Source organism: Balaenoptera borealis, assembly GCF_965194805.1.
Source record: "Balaenoptera borealis genome assembly, chromosome: X".
Taxonomy (NCBI): Eukaryota; Metazoa; Chordata; class Mammalia; order Artiodactyla; family Balaenopteridae; genus Balaenoptera; species Balaenoptera borealis.
The window spans coordinates 103,723,354-103,740,201 of NC_138881.1; the positions used below are offsets into that span (position 1 = coordinate 103,723,354).

Sequence of the window (16,848 nt, forward strand, 5' to 3'; positions counted from 1 at the left end):
ATTCTTTCTAAAGTACAGCCACTCTGAAAAGCCCTGTTTGGGTGGAGAGCTGGCCTCTTGCCATACCATCTCTACCTCAAGAATCTTTACCAAAAAGCATCAATTCATAAGATTACACACAAACCAAAAAGACTAGCTTAAAACTTTACCATCAGTTTTCATTAAGCTAGTTTAGTTCTCTCCCATCAAAAGAATTACTGGACTTCCCTGGTGGCTCAGTGGTTAAGAATCCGCCTGCCAATGCAGGGGACACGGGTTCGAGCCCTGGTCTGGGAAGATCCCACATGCCATGGAGCAACTAAGCCAGTGTGCCACAACTACTGAGCCTGTGTGCCACAACTACTGAAGCCCGCGCACTTAGAGCCTGTGCTCCGCAACAAGAGAAGCCACTGCAATGGGAAGCCATGCACCGCAACGAAAAGTAGCCCCCGCTCGCCGCAACTAGAGAAAGCCCGTGCGCAGCAACGAAGACCCAACGCAGCCAAAAATAAATCTAAAAAAAAACAAAAACAAAAAACATACGTGAATGACAACCACAAGCCACAAAAGGATATGTATGATCTGATACCATTTATGTCAAATACTACAATACAATACTGTGTATTTTTCTCTACCTATTTAGGTAGAAGTATTTAAAAGATTTATCTGGAAGAATGAGCATCAAACTCAAAAATAGTTATCTATGGGAAGAAGGGAGGGGAGCAAGTTGGGGAGGTGGCCAAGGGGACTGTGATAATCAGTTTTACGTGTCAACTTGAGCAGGCCATGGGGTTGCTAGTTATTTGGTCTAAGGTTATTCTGGGTGTGTCTGTGAGGATGTTTTGGGGTGAGATTAACATTTGAATTGGTAGACTGAGTCAAGCAGATTGCCCTCTCTAACATGGGCGGTCCTCATCCAATCAGTTGAAGGCCTGAATAGAATAAAAAGGCTGACCCTCCCTGCTGCCTGATTGTTTGAGCTGCTCAAACTGAAACATCAGCTCTTCTTGGGTCTCCAAGCCTGTTCGCTCTCGAATTGGAACTAGACTGCTGGCTCTCCTGAGTTTCTAGCTTTCCAACAGCAGATCTTGGGATTTCTCAGCCTCCATAATTGTGTTGAGCCAATTCCTTATAATCAATCTCTCTCTCTCTCTCCACACACACAGATATAGATATAGATATAGATATAGATTATAGATATAGCTATGGATACAGATATGGATCCTGTAGGTTCTGTTTCTCTGGAGAATACTTATTAATGCAAGGATTGTACCTTTATCTTTTTTCTTTTTAAATATTTATTTATTTATTTATTTGGTTGTGCGGGGTCTTAGTTGCAGCATGTGGGCTCCTTAGTTGTGGCATGAGAGCTCTTAGTTGCGGCATGAATGTGGGATCTAGTTCCCTGACCAGGGATCAAACCCTGGCCCCCTGCATTGGGAGCACGGAGTCTTATCCACTGCACCACCAGGGAATTCCCACCTTTATCTTTTTAATGTCCTGATTTTTAAAAAGGAGAATATTCATTTATTACATTTATTATTAAATGTATCTTCAAAGAACCAAAGTATGTCAAGCCTGTATTATTATTCCCAGTTAACAGATAATGAAACTGAAAGGTTAAATGATGGGCACAGTCCTTCCCCTTAGCTCCCCCATCACAGTTCGCACTTGCAAAGACAAATGCAACATTATAAAATAACAGTATTTGGAGCTCCTTGTTAGAAATTAAAGGTATTATCATTTCTTGATTTTTCCTTCTCACCTTCTTTTCTCAGATCTTCCACACCAAAGGGGTGAGCTCACACACATACAGGAAGAAAGAGGAGGCAACAAATGTCTCATAAACATGGTAATTAACCCCATGTTCCTTTCAAGTTTTGAGGATGTGCTAAAAGTTGTCTGACCCCCAGAGTGTGGAGTGAATACTGCTTTGGAAATCATTGACAATCAATGCTTCAGAAACATAATTCATGGGCACAGTAGCTAGACAACAACATTTGCAGTGGAAAATTCCTCTCACTCCCAGGTTAAAGGATGGGGATAATTCTTCTGGACAGGAAAAATGTGCTTTGAAATGTGTAAGTAAGAGGAAGGCAGAAAAAAAATTAAAAGGGGGAAAAAACTACACGAATATTTATAAAATATCCACTCTCTTGACTTTGTTGTCTGTGTTTCTAGGGGAAGAGATATTGACATGAAATCTGTGGGATTTTCTGTTTTACTAAAGAGGGGAAAATAAGAATAAAAGTGTTTCCTTCTGTTGTCAACAAAACCAGAAACCCCCTTTCCACCAAATTAAGAGAAAGTTACCTCATCTTAGATTTTAGGAGGTCTCCTGTAACTACCTGAATGTCTATAAACAGGGAGATAGAACAGTCTCTCTTCTCCTCTGCCTCGCTCCAAATCAATGACTTGACCTTTAAATTAAAACGTGGGATTAGTTGTTACACAAATAAAATGTCCTATTATTCAAACAGAATTATGCATCTTTTCAAACCTGATCTTTTATCAGGATACTTCTGAAAGCTGTTTTCAGAATCCTTCCTTTTCCTTGATTAAGTACAACTTTCTTTAAACAATGTAATTTAAATGTATAAACAACAGTATTGTATTCCAAAATGGTTATGTGGACTTCTGGTTTGAATTTGGACATGGTCTCTCAAGATACTGTATATGTTGTGCTTATGAATGTATGCTAATAATATTTTATTGTGAAGTTACATTACTTTTATCTGTAGAAACTAATTTTTTTAGATTGTATCACTGAGCTTTTATTAAATATCCAAGTGCATTTCAACTGAAATGAAAAAGGGTTTCTGAATTTCACAGAATCTTTATTTTGCATTATTTGTATAAATATTTAAAACTACAATCAGAATTGTTTAGTACATTGGAGATCCAAGACACATACTCTGGCTTTATAATATACCTTTTCATTTCTTCTGCTTAAAACTTCTGTTTTAAAAATTATGAAATGTTTTACAAATAAAGATATAGAGAGAGAATAATATAATAAGCTTCATAGAGAATAATATAAGCTTCATTGTACTCACTACCCAGCATTGTCAAATCTTAAATGTTTCCCATATTTACTGAAGATCTTTTTTTTTAAAGAAATAAGACTTTATGGATATAGCTGAAGGTTCCTGCCTCCATTCATTTACCGTCTCCCTTTCTCAGAAGGAGCCACATTGGTGGATTTGATGCCTTTCATTTCCATGCATGTTTTCATATTTTTACCACATATGTGTCTATCCATAAACTGTATAGAACATCGTTTTGCATATTTTAAGCTTTATTAAATGGTATCATACAATCAGTAGTAGATAGTATAGTGCAGTGAATAAGAGCACAAACATTGGAGCCAAAGGTGGTCTAGAATATCTGCTGTACATGTTACCAGCTGTGTGACCTTGGACAAATTACTTAATCTCTCTGTGCCTCATTTTTCTCATCTATAAAATGGAAATTCATAATAATACCTACAACGTAAGGTTGTTTTAAAGACTAAATGAGTTGATACCATACAAAGCACTTAGAACATAATAAACTAAGCATGATGTGTTAGTATTATTCTGCACCTTGCTTTTTTTAACATAACATTTTTGAGATTTATCCATGTTGATACATGTAGCATTAGTTCATTTTCACCACTGCATAGTATTCTATCATATGAATATACTGCAATACATCTACTCTTTTGTGATGGCCATTTAGGTTGTTTCCATTATAAAAAGTGTGGCAATGAACATCCTTGTACGTGTCTTTTTTTTTAAAAAAAAATTTATTTATTTATTTATTTATATTTTTGGCTGTGTCAGGTCTTTGTTGCTGCACACGGGCCTTCTCTAGTTGCGGCAAATGGGGCCCACTCTTCGTTGCGGTGCACGGGCTTCTCATCACGGTGGCCTCTCTTGTTGTGGAGCACGGGCTCTAGGCACGCGGGCTTCAGTAGTTGTGGCACGCGGGCTCAGTAGTTTTGGCTCACGGGCTCTAGAGCGCAGGCTCAGTAGTTGTGGCGCACGGGCTTAGTTGCTCCGTGGCACGGGGGATCCTCCGGACCAGGGCACGAACCCATGTCCCCTGCATTGGCAGGCGGATTCTTAACCACTGCACCACCAGGGAAGCCTGTACGTGTCTTCTTGTGTACATATATGAGAGAATTTCTCTAGATTTCTCCATTTTTAATTAACTATTTCTAGAAAGATACATTTTTAGGAAATATGGCTCTGATTTCTTTTTCACAGGCAAAGGAACTATGTATGTGTTTTATCCATTCCAGTGTCTTCAAAATCAACAGCGCTTGTGACTTTCTAAACATTTGCAGCTATCCTCTTGAGCATCAAAATCACAATTTGGTTGAAATAATGATGGCACGACAGCAAATACTGGTCTCATTAATTAATTTTTAAAATTTTCTTTATTTTTTTGGCTGTGTTGGGTCTTAGTTGCAGCATGTGGGATCTTTCGTTGTGGCACAGGCTCTTTGTTGTGGTGCAGGCTTCTGTCTAGTTGTGGTGTGCGGGTTTTGTCTTCTCTAGTTGTGGCATGAGGGCTCCAGGGCGCGTGGGCTCCGTAGCTTGCGGCACGCAGGCCCTCTTGTCAAGGTACGTGGGCCTAGTTGCCCCGCGGCATGTGGGATCTTAAGTTCCCCAACCAGGGATTGAACCCACGTCCCCTGCATTGGAGGGCGGATTCTTTACCACTGGACCACCAGGGAAGTCCCTCATTAATTAATTTTTGATTGCCTTTTATTTTTAACATACTGTTATCTGCAAATTGAAGGATAGAACCTGACCTCAAATCAAACAGCACACAATTTTTCTACTATGTATAAAAAATCTGATCACTATACTTCAAAGGTTTTGAGGTCTATGTCACAACAGTTGTAACTAATGAATGTCTTTTCAAACTCTGTTTTGTTATTTCTTCTTGGGAAACGACTGAATTGGTCAAGTGGCTGTTTTATTGGTCTTAACTTACTGAATGGTAGGCTGTAAACCTTAAGAATGTTTCAACAACTCATAAAGGAATAAATACCCCAGTTAAAAGTCTCCGATGATTAGGATCTTAGACTACTAACCTCATTAAGTTTCATCTGGTAGTCCTTTTGAAAATGTATTCAAATTTTATCATTTTCTCTTTCTGAAGATTGTAAGAAAGTGTTATGTTTTATAAATAGGGACAGACAACTGCTGATAGCCATTAGTTTTTGCATTTTCTTGTGCTACTAATTAATACACTTCTCCTTTAAGAATACCTAAATGGCTATAATGTTTTGCCCTGTAAAGTGACTTTAAATTGATTCTCAAAGTGTTCTATAAACCATATTTAAATCTCAAAGAATAAAACCTCAGTAAAGATTCCAAGGCTGATCTCATTTTATAATTCGGCACCTAGACATTTGGATGTCCCACCCTCTGGGAAACAAGTCATCTACTTTCATTGTTGGTAGCCAGCTCTTCATTTACAGCTCTAAGAAAATACATGTCAGGTTTTATAGCTTCGTAAATAAATCAAAAGGCATCTTTGAAAAAAAAAAAGAGTACGCGAAAGGCATTCCAAACTAATGGATATATCAAGTGCTTATTGAGCGCCAAATTTTATTCATTGAGCATCTACTGTGCTAGATAGATGTTCCTACTCTCGGAGGGAGTAAGCATACTAAGTTTGGCCAGGAAGCAGAAGACTATGATCTAATATTTAAGTCTGGTCTGGCAAGTGTGTGCTCTAGTGGCGGAGAGAAATAGCTCAGGGTTTGGGGAAGAGAGGAGGACGGTGTGCTCCTCACTCTGTCACCGGACGTTGTGTTATACTGGGGACGTGAGTCTCTTGGTCTTCAGTTTCTCCTCTGAAAAACGAGAGGGGTAGTCTGGATGCTCTTCTATGTACCTTCCACACAGTTCTATGAACTGTAAGGAAGGGACCAATGTGGAATGTGGTATTCAAGAGAGACCTTATGGAAGACATGAGGCTTCACAAAGTGCCAGGAAGAATTCAGATGCTTGGGAGGCAAGCAGTGTTTGGGCATAACTAAATTGATTTCTACTGTTAGATATGTGATCGCTTTTAGTTTACAGTATACAATAAATAACTACAAAACTAAGATAATGTATATATTTACCTACTTTTTTTGGAAGATAAGTTTGAAAGATATTTTCAGGTGATTAGAGGATGACATATTAGAAATATTATTATTATTATTATTATTATTGAGTATTTAGCAGCACTAGATCTTTTTGAATGTATCAACTCAGGTTAAAAGCAAATTATAATAACAGAAAAATTTCATGAATCTAGACGTTATCTTTGATTTTGATCCATGGCAAATATGTTTTAACAATTGGCTCTCCAGGGGAAAAAACAGCCCTGATCTATAGCATTTGCTGATTTTCATGGTGTAAATGCTCTCACCATGGCTGATTTCAAGCTCTCACTGTGAGGTCACTAACTGGAGCTGGGAAGACATGTATACAATCAGCTCTAGGGAGCTGGTGCTGGCAGGTTCTAGCATGCTACCATAATATATAACGTGTATATAAAGAATGTATTTACCTTTCTTTCTGAACCATTTGAGTATAAGTTGCGGACGTAATGCCCCTTTTATCCTTAAGTACTCCAGTGTGTATGTATCTCTTAAGAATAAAGACATCCACTTAAGTAACTACAATACAATTATCAAAATTAGGAAATTAACACTGATACAGAATTATTATATACTCTACTAGACTGTATTCAATGTTGCCAATTGCCCCAATAATGCCCTTTATAGCTTAAAAAGAAAAAAAAAAAGGTTTGGTCCAGAATCTAATCCAGTATTGTCTATATTTTGGGGATAAAATGTATTTTCTCCCAAGTTTCTATCTCTAGCTCTCTTCCACTTTGCAAATTTCCCTTCATCCTTTCTTCACACCTCTTAATCTTTCCACAAGCAATTCTAGCATTAATTTCTAGAGTCTAACATTAGAAGTGCTATCAGCATATAACAGTAAACTTGCTACCAATGATAGACATCAAATGTTGACAGTGGTTCTAGAATTTGAATTTTACTTAATATTGGTAGTTACTAGTAAGAAATACTGCACTTAAATTCAAGGAGTCGCCTTTGTTGCTATTAAAGTTAGTGTCCCTCTTAGCTACTAATATGACCTTGGCTTTACAAATTTGCATGCATGCCAATAAAAGAGAGTCTTATTGGAGGTTCTGGGCAATGCTAAATTTATTCATTTATTTATTTATTTTAAATATTTATTTATTTATTTGGCTGCGCTGGGTCTTAGTTGTGGCTCGTGGGATCTTTAGGGATCTTTAGTTGCGGCATGTGGGATCTAGTTCCCTGACCAGGGATCAACCTCGGGCCCCCTGCATTGGGAGCACGGGGTCTTAGCCACTGGACCACCAGGGAAGTCCCTGGGCAATGCTAAATTTAACCAAATCACTTTCCGCAATATAGGGAAATAGCTAAAAATGTTTATTTGGGGTGGGTGTGTTGGTGTGTTGTTCTGCTAACAACAATGCTACTGCTTCCAAAAATTGCTATTTCTATAAAAGTGAATACCCAGCGACAGTTCCACAACGGCAACAAACAAAATGAAAAATAATGTAACCATTAAATGCATATGGATTTGAAATGATAAATGTCTCTTGAACATATTGAAAAATCCTGCATCACAATAGGACCCTTAAAGTAATCCATAAGTTTGAGTTGATAGGTCTGCCTGTGCCATGATGTCTTTTTGGTTGTTGTTTATTAAATGTTGGCACTCAAAAAATAAGGCAAATGTCATCTGTCTACGTAAACAAATCCTATGATATGTTTCACTACTTAATACAAATAGCTAGGATCAGTGGCAGCATTAAGTGATGAAAGTATTAGCTGCTGATAGGAATGAGTTATTTTGGCTACCGTTTCTCAAATGATTTAAGCAGAAAGTAGTTTTTTCCTTGAAATTTCCAGATAGTCATACCAGGTTTCGATTTTGCTTCCATGGAGATCTGGCCATTCAGTGAAGGCTGTGTCTCTGTATGCAAAAAGGAAAAGAAAAGAAAAGAAAAAAGAAAAAAGAAAGAAAGAAAAGAAAAAAGAGGAAAATCGAATGGATTATCAAATAAAGACAAAACAAAGATGTTCACTGTAATTATCATCTTATTTCAAGCTAAAAAGCACATATACCCTATCTAAATCCTGACTACATTTTCACTGCCACTGCTTATTTAGTCCAAGCCCCATCACCTCTCAGACTGTCTAACCCTTTCCAATCTGTCTTCCAGAGACATCTTTCTAAAATGTCAAAATGAGCAGGTGGCTTCCATGTCTTCCCATGGCCTGTGGGATACCCGGCTCCTTCCTTAGCAAGGCATTCCAAGGACCCTCTGGGACTGGTCTCCTGCCTATGACTCCAGCACAAACTTCTCCAGCTCTCCTTTTAATAGAGCTCTCTGCCTTCCAATTCCTAGGTGTAAATCAAACGAACTACTTGTAGTTCCAGGAGAGGGTCTCTCTGCTTTGACTTCCATGCCTTTGTTTGCCCTCCTCCCTGGGCAAAGCTTTTTATCTTTTGTTTACCTGATGAATACTACTCTTACTTTGCTTACAAACCCTCTTCTGACTCCTGCCCATATTCACCTTTGTACACACATTCAACTTTGTCAATCTTCTATAATAGCACCTCTAACACTTGATTGGATTTATTTGATCCTGTCTTTTCTTAATAGGTTGCAAGCTCTTTGAGGTCAAGGACCATGAATTATTCATGTTTGTATCATCAGCTCCTAGCCTATTTTGTGTCTGGCACATCAGAGGTACTCAGTAAATACTGCTGAATGAAGAACAATTGTAACTACAATTATCTAGATAGCCATGGTCCAATATGTAGCCACTAGCCACATTTGGCCATTTACATTTTAATTAAATAAAAGAAATTCAGTTCCTCAGTTGTACTAGCCACATTTCATGTGCTCAGTAGCTACTTGTGGCTACCATACTGGACCGCACAGATTATGAACTTGCCATCATTGCAAAAAGTTCTAATACATAGTGTTGATCTAGATAATTCTTTTATTCTCCCATTTCAGTTTAATATAAACATTGATTTTCTACTATATGCTAACATTTGTGCTAGGCATGGTGGTTATAGCAAATGTGAACAAAACATGAACACTATCGTTATTATTTGCAAGGCATTCAAAATCTGGTAGGGAGGAGGCTTGCAAAATGAGAGAGATCATTTCCGTACTGGGACATCGGGGAAGGCTTTATGGAGATTTTTCTCCTTTAAACTGGGCATTTAAAGATGAAGAGAATTTGGGAATTCCCTGGTGGTCCATTGGTAAGACTGTGCTTTCACTGCCTCAGGCGCAGGTTCGATCCCTGGTTGGGGAACTCAGATCCCACAAGCTATGAGGTGCAGCCAAAAAAAAGCAAAAACAAAACAAAAAAACAAAAATGATGAAGAGAATTTGAATGGGGCAAATCTTAGGAAAGGAGAAAAAATAGTGTGAGAAAAGGTGTACGTGGGAAAGTACTAGGAAAATGGGAAGTAATTTAGTTTGCTTAGAATGTACGGTATATGAGCAGGGAATTGTTGTTTAGTTCAGTCATTCATTCCTTCAATCATCCATCTAATGTTTTTCGAGCACCTATCTTGTTTCAGGCTCAATACTAAGCGCTGGGGATACAACAGTGACCCACACAGACACTGCCCCAGCAAAGTTCGCAGTTATGAGTGATGAGATTTGGAGAAGACTCTGTGGAAGGCACTAAAAACTACCCTAAAGAGTTTGTACTTTGTTCCTCAGGCCCTCACTCTCAAAGTGTGGACTTTAGACCAGCAGCGTGGGCTGGGCACGAACTGGGAGTTTGTCAGAAATGCAGACTCTGAGGTACCGCCCTAGCCTCAGGCTCATTGAATCAGAATTTGCATTTTAGCAAGATTCCCAGGTAATTCTTAAGCACATTAGTGTTTGCGGAGCATTGTTGGCCAGGTGAGCCAATAAGAGAATATGTAAGTGAATGAGTTAGAGTAAGTAAGGGAGGAAGAAAGAAGCAAGTAAGTAAGCATAAAAGTAAGGAAGTAAGGTAGAGTATTCTAATCAGGATTGGATTGGATGCAAAAGAAACTGGACATAGGACTATTATTGCAGCTCAGACGAGAAGTAGGAAGGGTTGGATGTGAGAGATTGAATCTCTCCTATAAAGATATAGCTTCAGTTCCATTAACTGATACTGGAAATATTGTATGTTATTCAAAGTAAGAAAAAAAATCAGCAAATTCAGTAACATAACATTTGAGATGTCTCAGTAGGTACCAGCTATTCATTTTAGATAAGGCTTATTGGTATGTCTAGTTCCTGTTGACACCACAGTCCACAGTCTTCTCCTGAGTATCAAAGTATCAAGCCCTTAATCATATAAGTTCATAGAATATTGATAAGGATTCCAGAAATTGTCATTATACCTCAGTTCACAAGAAGTTGATTTGTATATGAGAAATTCAATCTATTAATTTATAATGGAGTAATTACCTTTCTACTAACCAGAGATTTTTTCTTTTATTACCAGCATCAAATTTTTTATTACAACTTTTTATTTTGAAATACTTTAGAACTTACAAGAAGTTGTAAAAATAATACAGAGAATTCCATGTACCCTTCACACAGCTTTTCCCAACGATAACAGCTTACATAACCACAGTATGATGTCAAACCCAGGAAATTGACATTGATACAATACTATTAACTCAAGTACAGACACTATTTGGATTTCACCAGTTTTTTCATACAGTCGTGTGTGTGTGTGTGTGTGTGTGTGTGTGTGTGTGTGTCTGTGTGTAGTTCAATAAAATTATTTTTTTTTTGGCCATGCTGCGGGTCATGTGAGATCTTAGTTCCCCGACCAGGGATCGAACCCGCCCCCCTGCATTGGAAGTGAGGAGTATTAACCACTGGACTGCCAGAGAAGTCCCAAGTTCTATAAAATTTTATCACATGTGTAGATTTAAGTTAACATCACCACAAACAGGATACACAACTGTTCCATCGCTACAAAGAAACTCTCTCCCATTACTCCGTAATAGTTACACCCTTTCCCCAACCCTAACCATTGGAAACCACGAATCTGTTCTCCATCACTATCATTTTATCATTCTGAGAATTTATACAGTGGAATCATACTGTGTGGCTCTTTGAGATTGGCTTTTTCCACTGAGCATAATGCCCTTGAGGTCCATCTCAGTTGTTGCATGTATCAGTAGCTCCTTTTCATTGTTGAGTAGTATTCCATGGTATAAATGTACCATAGTTTGTTTAGCCATTTACCAGTTTATAGACATTTGGACTATTTCTTGATTTTGGCCATTTAAAGTACATTTGCCATGAGCATTTATGTACAGGTTTTTGTGTAAACATAAGTTTTCATTTCTCTGGGATAAATGGTCAGGAGTAAGATTGCTGGTCATAGGGTAAGTGTATGTTTATTTATTTTTTAAAAATTTATTTATTTATTTATTTATGGCTGAGTTGGGTCTTTGTTGCCGTGCATGGGCTTTCTCTAGTTGCGGCGAGCGGGGGCTACTCTTTGCTGCGGTGCGCCGGCTTCTCATTGCAGTGGCTTCTCTTGTTGTGGAGCAAGGGCTCTTAGGTGTGCGGGCTTCTGTAGTTGTGCCTCCCGGGCTCTAGAGCGCAGCCTCCGTAGCTGTGGCGCATGGGCTTAGTTGCTCGGCGGCATGTGGGATCTTCCCGGACCAGGGCTCGAACCCGTGTCCCCTGCATTGGCAGGCAGATTCTTAACCACTGAGCCACCAGGGAAGCCCTGTATGTTTCACTTTATAAGAAACTGCCAAACTGTTGTCTGGAGTAACGAGTACAAGATCTTAAAGATTACCTAAGTAATATATGCTCACTGTAAAAAGTAAATAAATAAATAAAATAAAATTAACATAACAATGTATAAAGTGAAAAGTTAAATTATAATAAGCCCTGGAACCCTGTACCACCTATTTCCTGAGAGGTATTGATAACCTGTTAGGTTTCCTGTATGTTCTTCAGGAATGTTTTATGCCTATACAAGCACATATATGTGTTTGTAAGTACACATATTCACAAATGGGATCATACTATACAAGCTATTTGCAACTTGATTTTTTTTTCACTTAACCCATCCTAGACATATTTGTGTATCAGTAGATAAATACATACTTAATTGCCTTAATGGTGGGCATAAAACCCTATTGTATGGATGTATCACAATTTCCTTAACCAGTCCCCTAATGACGCCATTTCTATCATTGTCAGTTTCTCTTTATTACAAAGCTATAATGAAAATCTTCTACATAATCTCTGTATAATTTGCATGAGCATCTCTGTATGATAGATTCCTAGAAATGGAAATGCTAGGTCAATTTTTCATGTTATGACACTTTTTTTTTAAACAATTTACACTCCCACCAATGGTATATAAGAATTCTTAGTTCCTCACCAACACTGAGTATTATCAGAATTTAAGGGCTTCCCTGGTGGTGCAGTGGTTAAGAATCTGCCTGCTAACGCAGGGGACACGGGTTCGAGCCCTGGTCCGGGAAGATCCCACATGCCGCGGAGCAACAAAGCCCGTGCACCACAATTACTGAGCCTGCGCTCTAGAGCCCGTGAACCCACAACTACTGAAGCCCGTGTGCCACAACTACTGAAGCCTGCGCGCCTAGAGCCCATGCTCTCCAACAAGAGAAGCCACCACAATGAGAAGCTTGCACACCGCAACGAACAGTGGCCCCTGATCACCACAACTAGAGAAAGCCCGCGTGCAGCAATGAAGACCCAACACAGCCAAAAATAAATAAATAGATAAATTAAAAAAAAATTTTTTTAATCTCTTGCCAATCTGGTAAAAGTGGTATTTAATTTGCATGTCTTAGTGGTGAATGAAGTTGAGCACTATTTTATATATTTTATATATTTACTAGCCATGTGCATTTCTTGTCCAATAAGTTGACAGTTTATATCCTTTGTTCAGTTTTCTACTGGAGTATTTTTATCTTATTGATTTGTGAGAGTTCTTTGTATATAAGGAAATGAGCCTCTTTCATTCATGTAGCAAATATTTCCTCACAACTTACAGTTTATCTTTTGACTTTGTTTATGGTATTTTGATATACATAATTTTAAATTTCTGTGGACTCAAACATATTCATCTTTAGGCTTCTGGATTTTAGGTAACATATAGAATGGTGTTAGAAAACAAAAAATATAGGGCTTCCCTGGTGGTGCAGTGGTTGAGAGTCTGCCTGCCAATGCAGGCGACACGGGTTCGAGCCCTGGTCTGGGAAGATCCCACATGCCGCGGAGCGACTGGGCCCGTGAGCCACAATTACTGAGCCTGCGCGTCTGGAGCCTGTGCTCCGCAACAAGAGAGGCCGCGATAGTGAGAGGCCCGCGCGCCGCGATGAAGAATGGCCCCCACTTGCCGCAACTAGAGAAAGCCCTTGCACAGAAACGAAGACCCAACACAGCCATAAATAAATAAATAAATACTTTTTTAAAAAAAGGTAAAAAAAATATATATGTATGCTGCGTAAAGTAAGAGACTATCTGGAAAACTTAATTATAATCAGAAGCTTGCTCCATTTACATGGAGTCAGAGCAAAGAGAATTGTGGTATGCTTTATTCAGACTGTGGTAAGACTGGAGGATCATCTGCTACACAGTGGGGTACGCATTTCTAAATAACAAAATATTTTTGCATCAAATACTGTCTTGCCCCTTACACAGTATCAAATATTCTAACTATTCAACTTTACTTTCTCAGTATTTCTTATCAGGCACCAAAAGCGTCCGCCATTACAATATTATCTCATGAAGGACATGCTACAAATAATTAAGATTAAAGCTTATTTTACATCAGTTACATATTTCACTTGATGACATTTTCTCACTTTGTCCTCAAATTCTAAGGGTGTACTCTTGGTCTTTCAGTACCCTAGGAAATAAATTCCACTTCTCAGATAGGACTGGGGCACACAGCACTGTGGTCTGCACATATTGACAGTTTAAAAAATATTTTTTGAATGAACTCTAGAAAAAAAGACGGGCTACTGTGAAACATTCTCAAATATTGGTATATATTTGCTAGAAAATTTCTGATGTTACACCAGTTACACTTATTAATTTTCTTCAGTGGTATTTTTTACAAAATGAAAGTAAGTTTACTAAACAGAGGAACTTTTCAATTTTGTTCAAAGTATAAAATTGTTTAAAGAAGTCTCAGTTGCTACATAGACAATCAGCTGAGAATGTTGTTAATTTATAAAATAAATGAAAAACTATTTGTACCATGTACTATCAATGTGATGTTTGGACCAGAAAATCAGTAATTTTCAGCTAATACTAAAACGGAAATCATTTAATATCAATTGATATTAAATTGGCACAATTGAACTAAATTAATGTAAAATGATTTGGTACAGAGCCCAATTTTTCTATTACTTTAAGTGGAATTTTGCATTAACTTACATAACTGTAAATTTTCCACTACTCCCTATTTAATGTTCTAGCTGCATCATTCTGTGACTTGAATCTGTTAAAAACTGAATAACATTCTACCAAAGATGGTCTATAAAAGAAACGGAAATTTATTTTGAACAGTATTCCACTCCCCAAAGTTTCTGAGGTAAGTAAAAATGTCTCAGATTTTATTTCTTGTTATTGATATTTACATGTTTCTGTTTAACTTTTATTGTTCAGTTGATTAAATATACAACTCTTTTTTAAAGTTGCAGAAAAAATTTAAAAAACCTGTGAACACAGAGTTTCTCTCCTATCCTAAGACACAGGCGTGATAAGGACATAATTTAAGGATTGAAAATAATCATTATATTGCATTAGGAATGTTTTAGAAGCGATATCGGGTGAATTCACGATTTACACGGGGCTTGCATTATTTCTCATTTGGAAAATTTGTCTTGTTATTAAATACATTTTTTCCTTCTAATTGAAATCTAGTTTAATATTAAAATAGCTTAACTAAAAATTAAAAAAAAAAGAAACAGAAACAAACAGCTCTTATTAACTAAACACTATTGTATAAATTTGTAACAGCAAGGGAAACACTGTAATAGGTCACTTCTTCCCGTCCTAGGAAAAGCGGCGCTTCGGAGGACAAGCCGTCCCCGAGTTGATCCTCCAGCCCCGCCCCCCCCCCCCCCGTAGAGAGCTTTCGGCGGTCAAAGGTCCGGGACACTGGATTCGAAACAAACAGAAAAATAAATAAGAAGGATAAAGAGAGTTAACTGAGGTCGAAGGAGCGATAGGGGATCCTTTCGCATTTCAAACATCTTGAGGGAGGGGTGAGGAGGCAGGATAAGACGGAACCAAAATTCTTAACGAAGTCGCGAGGCCGCCTCCACCCACGCTTCCAGGAAGACTATGGATAAGCGGGGGAGGCGGGGAACACCGGGTAGGTGCTCCTCGACTCCTTCTGCCCGAATTTCGATTTCCCTCCACTTCGCTCCGTCCTGTTCCTCCCCTCCGCCCCAAGAGTGGAGAATAAATTGGTCCAGCGCCCGGCCTAGCCTAGTAGCCCAGTTCCCTAAGTCTCCTAGACCCTGGAGAGAGACAGACCACGTTTTCTGGGAGACGGGACTAGTGTTATAAAGAAAAAAAAAAATTTTTTTTTTCTCCAGTGCCAGGTCTTCCCGGTAGAGAATCAGCTCGCTTTCTCTCCACACCCGAAGCAAAAAACAAGCAAACCAAGACAAAACAAAAAAACTCAAAAAACAACCCCCCTAAATCACTTAGGATCAGGTGCCGGAGTTACGCGAGTTGAGTTCTTTCGGTGGGAAGGAGTAGGCAGCGCGGTGAAGCGAGGGTCCGGGATCTAGGGCCGAAGGCCCTCTCGCTGGGGCCTGTCACAGAAGTGGACGTCGGAGGGTGATGCCCGACTAGGCTGCCACCTCGGGCTGCGCGGGGGGCAGAGAGGACCGAAGCACGAGTCCCCAGCGAGCCCAGTTTCCGATTTCCCACAGCACAGGGGCTCCTCCGGACATTCCTACCGCCCTCCCCTCGACCCCCCCCCCCCAATAAAGAAAGAGGAAACGCGGCGCGACCGGCTGCGCGGCGGAAGCGCTGCTAAACGAATGAGTAAGTCAGGCGCGGGCACGGCACCTTGTTTACCCTACTCGGCGGCGCGCCCCTGCGGGCGCCTCGTTGGGAGGCGGCGTCGGAGACGCTGAACCCGGGAGGCAGTCGGCCCCGATTGGCTGGAGATTGGGAGGAGGACGCTGGGTGGGAGGGCAGGGGGCCAGGCGTTGCAGTGGCGACTCTCTGCCGCTAGATGACGCTCCCTCCCAACGGGAGCCGGGCGCGGGTTCGCGGCCGACAGATGGCGCCTGCGCGTTCCATTCGCCTCCAAGTCGCCGAAGAGCGAACACCCCAAACAATCCCGAAGCGCCACCAAAAAAAAAAAAAAAAAAAAAAAAAAAAAAAGAGAGAGAGAGAGAGAAAAAAAAAAAACCCGCCGGATCCGACCGCCACTTTCAAAACCCCCCACCGCTCTAGAACCGCGGGAGCTTCCGTCCCTGAGTAGAATTCGAGGGTGTAAAGAAGAGGAAGGGAAAAATATCTTGTACCAGCCCAGGGGTGAAGAAGCCCCCGGCCTGAGAAAGAAGGAAGGAGGAGTGGGGGAGGCGAACAGTCTCGTTGCTGCCTCTGTATACGCTGAGGGGGGAGGTAAGTTATAAAATGGCGGAGGCGAAGCTTCTAGAAGTTTGGAGGGGCACCCGGAGGGCGCGGGGCCCACCGTGAGGCGCGTGTGGTTGAAACAGGGCGCGAGAGAGGAGTTGGGAGGGAAAGAGACTGGGCACTCCTGCCGTTTAA

The 16,848-nt window shown here is 39.9% G+C and overlaps 1 protein-coding gene and 1 long non-coding RNA gene across 3 annotated transcripts in view; one reads left to right on the forward strand and one right to left on the reverse strand.

Moving 5' to 3' along the window:
* The window catches only part of LOC309620799, a 154,813-nt gene that overhangs the window by 137,681 nt on the left and 284 nt on the right, over positions 1-16,848 (reverse strand). Inside the window, exon 2 of the long non-coding RNA XR_014239638.1 lies at positions 7,950-8,003. This is a non-coding gene — a long non-coding RNA (uncharacterized lncRNA). The remainder of the gene's footprint in view (positions 1-7,949; positions 8,004-16,848) is intronic.
* Positions 16,207-16,848, forward strand: part of STAG2 (STAG2 cohesin complex component) — a 117,428-nt gene continuing 116,786 nt past the window's right edge. Inside the window, exon 1 of one of the 2 annotated variants that reach the window (XM_082377022.1) lies at positions 16,207-16,701. The gene's annotated coding sequence lies outside the window, so the exon portion shown is untranslated. The remainder of the gene's footprint in view (positions 16,702-16,848) is intronic. The other variant, XM_082377026.1, reaches the window with a different exon arrangement.